This window comes from Peromyscus maniculatus, chromosome 7 (assembly GCF_049852395.1).
Source record: "Peromyscus maniculatus bairdii isolate BWxNUB_F1_BW_parent chromosome 7, HU_Pman_BW_mat_3.1, whole genome shotgun sequence".
Lineage (NCBI taxonomy): Eukaryota > Metazoa > Chordata > Mammalia > Rodentia > Cricetidae > Peromyscus > Peromyscus maniculatus.
In genome coordinates this window covers 55431247-55436689 of record NC_134858.1, presented here as the reverse complement: position 1 = coordinate 55436689, position 5443 = coordinate 55431247, and positions in this window count along the sequence as shown.

Sequence of the window (5443 nt, the reverse complement as noted above, 5' to 3'; positions counted from 1 at the left end):
GTCTGGAGTTCTGCATTGGCCTAGTGGCTGGGTGGACCACAGCTGGGTCAGGCCCGAGAGATGGTCTAAGGTTCCAGCCTTTGTGTAGGAACATGTGGGAAGGCTGCCAGCCTGCCAGGACTCCAGCCATCCTCCGAGACACCATCCATCATGGAAATGCTGTGGGGTTTAGCCCGAGGCCAAGCTGTCTTCCTGGGCAGAGGACCCCATCTCACTGAGTGGGGGCAAATGTGGCTCCGCTCCCGGCCCCCACCCACCCACCCACCCCTCAGTCATCCACCCTTTATTGGCCCTTCTTTCCTTCTCAGCCTGTAGCCTCACCACTGCCATCCGGGACTGGGAGCTAACCACAGCATTCACAGTGCTGGGTACCTTCGGGACAACCCTAGGCCCTGCCCTGACCCATACGATTACAGGGTATACTCTTTACCCGGGGAGGGGCAGAGAAGTCTTAAAGTGGGAAAGGGCCACTTCCCCAAAGGGAGAGGACACGTGTATTCTTGGCAGAGGGAATGGCATGCAGCAGGGGTAGTGAGGGGGGCCCGGAGACTGGAGGGAGTGCTGGAGGAGGGAGATCGGTCCTTCCCTGGAGATGATACCTAGAACTCCTGGATACCAGTCTGGACCAGGAAGAAGAGGAAAGAAAATGTCAGCTCCTTTTCTCCTCTCCCACCCCAGCCCTCAAGATCTCCCCCACCACCACCACCACCTGCCTCTGCCACCCTGGAGAAACACAAGTGGGCAAGGGGAGGAGAGTTGGCTCAAAGGGCTAGGTCTAGCTGTTTGACTCTGGGCCGAGCATGCTCTACTGCACCTCTGATTCCATCCTCAATAAAGTGGAACTGCTCTCCTGCCTGGCAAAGTTGCTGGCGTGGAGAATCAACACAGGCGTTGCTACAGGGAGGTAGCAGGTGAGCTACGGTATCAGCAGTTGTCCTTCAGCCCATCTGGACTCAGCTCCTTCAAAGCCATCACCCCCCCCCCCACCGCACCCACCCCCACCCCGCCTTGGGCTCTGTTGCTATTCTTACAGCGAGGTCCCTGGCAGCAAGGTCCCTGGCAGCGAGGTCTTCTGGTAGGTTGCTAGGAAGACCTCCCTGAAGGTTCCTGGACCCAGCCTATGGAGTGCCTGGGCCAGGCATCATCAGCCCAGGCATCAGGACCCAACTCCTCTGGCATGAGGTAGGTGTCGCGGCCAGTCGTTCTACACCTGGGCTGGAGCAGGAGACTGAGCAGGAGCTCAGACGCAGCCTAGGCTTTGGATCACTGTCCATGACACCCTCTGCCCACATGTACCTCAGAGATGCAACCTTAGACCGGCCCCTGCCATTCTTCTCTAGGTGCCCCGGAGTAAGCCAGGACTCAAGTCAGGACTCCAGAAGGTAGAGTCAAAGGTCCTCAATTCCTAGATCATGATGGGAGCCTATGTGAGACCACAGGCGAGCAGGACTGGAACCCAGATATCTGAACCCCAGCCAGGGTAAATGGCAGCTGTGTGCAGTTTTCTGGGGAGATAATCCCTACCCCCAGTGATGTTAAAGGATGCTTAGACCAGAAAACTGGACTTGGTGGAAGAAGAAAGATGGGGGTGACTTTTCCCATAGGAGGCACATTTCAAACCATGGGGAATGGACACAGACTCCAGACACAGCCTTCCTATGTGCACATGAACCCCAAACCTGGAGCTCAGGCCCCAGAGCTTGGTAGATGACTGCAGGCCTGCCCTTGAGGTGGGGTAAACACATGGGCCAGTCCCCATGTGCTGGCAGGACCTTCTGAGACCAGCAGTCTGAGGTGGAGGATAAAAGAGAAGGAACCCTCCACCTAACAAGATGGCAGGACACCTAGGACCCCGGGGAAGATGCTGCTCTGGCTGAAGGGCTGCCTTGGTCTGAGGGCTCTGTGAGGACTGCTCCTCCCTCTGGAAGAAGAGGCGGGCTCCACCTACCTCAGAGAGGAGGCTCATGGGGCATTTACAGGTGGACAGGATGGCAGGGTCTGTGGCCGAATGAGGAGAAGAGTCGTCAGTGGCTGGGCAAGTGTGCTGTAGTCAGGAGGTGCAGAGCTGGAGGGAGGACACACGAGAACGGGGCCCCTGGAGGTTTATCTGCCTCTGTCACTTCAGGAAAGAATAGCCACCACTGCCCGTGTCCTGCTGTCATGTGGCTCTGGCCTCCCCTGGGGCTTCCCTAGTGAAAGGCGGATGACCTGGACCACTCCCTAAGCTTCACCCAGAGTTCCGTGAGGCCTGTAGGACAGGCTATGAGGCTCAGGGCCTTGGCCCACCCACCAATGTCCCACATGTCCCTTCAAGAGCCAGCCTAAGTCCCATTCCTTGAGCCTGGGCTTTCCCTTCTTCCCTCTGAGTCTGGGGAGCACTGGATAGCCCTACCCAGGGCCCTCCCACCCCTTTGCTGCCTAGACAGACATGGGGGGAAGAGGAGGCTCTGGGACCTCCCTCAGACACAACCACCGAGGACGTACAGATAGCATCTCTGTTCAGGCCCATCTGTGTGTCCCTGACTGGGTGGGTTCTGGGCACGGCGTATAGAGAGACTCAAGGTCCCGTGCCCAGCCTCTTGTGCCTTTCACCCCTGACTTGGCCCTAGTACTGAGGGCTCACCACCTCTCCCAAGGCCTACCAGAACAGTTTGGCCTGCATTGGGCACTGCAGCCTCCCTTTGGTCTGGCCTGCAGGATCCATTATTTGGTACAATGGGCATAGACATGGAAAGAATTCAGGAAAAGTAGAGAAGAGGCCTTAATTACCCTGTGGTGGGCCTCCATCTCTCCACCTGTGTCTAAGGGCCTGGCTTCTGGGCCCCAGTGCTATTCCTTGTCTGGCAGAGAAGAGGGAACAGAGAAGAAAAGAGAGAAGGAGGAGACGGAGGGAATGAGAAAAGGAGTTGAGAGAAAAGTCCAGCCTGGTGGGGAAGGGCCAGACCACTTGTTGGACTCAGGTCAGGACAATGACCAGAGAGACTTCTGAGTCCTGTAGCCTGCATTGCCTGATTTACCATAACAGAGTCGGGCGGTGGTGGTCCACGCCTTTGATCCCAGCACTTGGGAGGCAGAGGCAGGTAGATCTCTGAGTTTGAGGCTAGCCTGCTCTACAGAGTGAGTTCCAAAGAAACCCTGTCTCCAAAAACAAAACAAACAAAGAAACCATAATAGAGGCCTGCAATGGGGCATTAGACCCCAAACCAGGACCTGGGCCTGGAACCTTCAGAAAGACTCTCCAACTGAGACCAAGGTGTCCAGGTGCCTCCAGCAAGGTGGGTAGGCTACAAAAGCCAGCATGATGACATCAGTCAGACCAGGGTGCCTCTGTGGCCAACTGTCCTGACCACACAGTGATCTGACCCCTACTCCATGCCCCAGGATGCCCATAGTTCCAGGCTATGGACTCCCCCCAACCCCCGCCAAGGGAGTAGCACCCTTTCCACAAGACACCAGGCTAATTTACTAAAGCACTTCCTTTCCTGTCTTCACCCACTCAACAGAAATCCCCACGAGGGACCCAGTAACACCTGTAGTAGAAGGTGGCTGATAATGGGTGTGGATGGGAGACGCTGGTCCATTTCTCATCTGACTGTTACATGAAGGGCCATGCAAACAAAACCTCTGAAGTTTAACCCTAAAGAAAGAGGGGCCTAGGGACCCCACTCCTCACCCTTTGCTTTGGAGGTCTCTGTTTCCAGAGCATTCTCCAGGAGCCCACAGATGTGACTCACTCTTGACACCTGCTCCTTGGGCCAGACGGTGTTGGTGTGTCTCAGTACCTCCTGCAACACCCACCCGTCCAGAGCAAGGTCCCCCTTTCCCGTCCCTGCCAAGCATCTCTCCTCATCATGGACAAGAGAACAGACTGCCCTTGTGTGACCACACACAGCTGAGTGTCTCCTGCTCCCTTGAAGGGACAGGCTCTCCTTCCCAACATTCCCCGCCCCCATGGCCAGATCCTGGTGCACCCCACAGCCATAGCGCATGTTAGGAAGCACCCACACTTCCCTGCAGCCCTCAGATGGAGTTGGGCAGGCTGGTGAGGTTTGGCTCCAGCTGGCCAGAGAGAATGGGAGATGCTGCCCAACCTAGGAAGTTAACTGGAGCTCACGCACACACGTACAAGTAAATAGAATTTTAAAAAATTAAAATGCACACATGCTTATAAGTTAGAGAGTTTCAACACTCACTACTTCCCTAGGCATATACTTTTAAATTGCCAAAATCAATACCAAGGAGTACAAAGCACAAAAATGACCAATTACCCACTGAAGGATTTCAGAAGTTGTCATCTCTGAAAAGAATGCCAGACTTAGAGAGAATTCTAAAAAGAGTTCTTTTGAAGTGGAGGAATGGGTGGGTAACGTCTGTGTTATTTTAAATTCTTCCAGAGCACTATGCAAACACTGGGTTGATTTTTATGCTCCTTAGCCAATTTTATGAAGTAAATATAATCCTGACACCAAAATCTGACAGAGCTATAGCCCTCCTGCCCACCCACGCTCACGTGACAGCCACAGGCCAGGTTTACTTCTGGTGGCGGGCAGCAGAGTCCAGGATGAAATGCCGGCAGATGGAGGTCAGAACCATAGTGTGGTCTGACAGGATCAGTGTTTGGCTGGCTCCCCTGTACCTCAGATCTGGGCAACGGCAGTAGAGCGAGCCAAGGTCTGAGTCCAAGCAATTTGGACCCAGCATCTACTTTGTGTGGTCCTAAATGCCCCCTCAGGAAGCAGAGCAAGCCAGCAAAGCCAGTGTGCACAGCTTGTGAAAATACGATATAAAAAGGGCTGCCACATGGATTCCTGCTCTCTGCTGGCAACTTGTGGTCAGCTGGAAGAGCCCACTAGCTTGATAGTTTGAAATTTCTCTTCCTTTTGGAGTTTTGTTTTTTGAGACAGGGGCTCTCTGTGTAGCTGAGGCTGGCCTTGAACTCATCATGTAGTTTAGGCTGGCTTCCCCCTCTCCATCTTCCTGTTTCAAGCTCCTAAATACTGGGATTATAGGATTGTGGCTACCACACTAGACTGAAGAAGCTCTTGGGTGTTTTTTGTGGTACTTGGGATGGACCAGTGTCTTGGATACACTCTACCACTGAGCTATATTCTCAAGTCTTTTTATTTTTCTTACTTTACTTTAAAAATGAGAACAAGGTCTTACTAAATTTCTTTGTCTAACCATAAGCTCACTTGCAGCCTAGACAGGTCTGGAATTTGTCATCTTCCTGCCTCGACCTCCCCCCGTAGCTGGGATGACAGACATGTTTCACCAGGCCTGCCTTGCTTAGTGTTTTTAAATAGTTTGTCCTTTCTGCCTTCTTCCTACAGGGTTTGAGTACAGCTGCTTTTAAGACTCAGAATCCTGGCAGAGCTCTGCCTCCGCTGTGTCAGTGTGCATAGCCCTGTCCTGATTGGTGTTTTGTCACCTTGGCACTAACTAG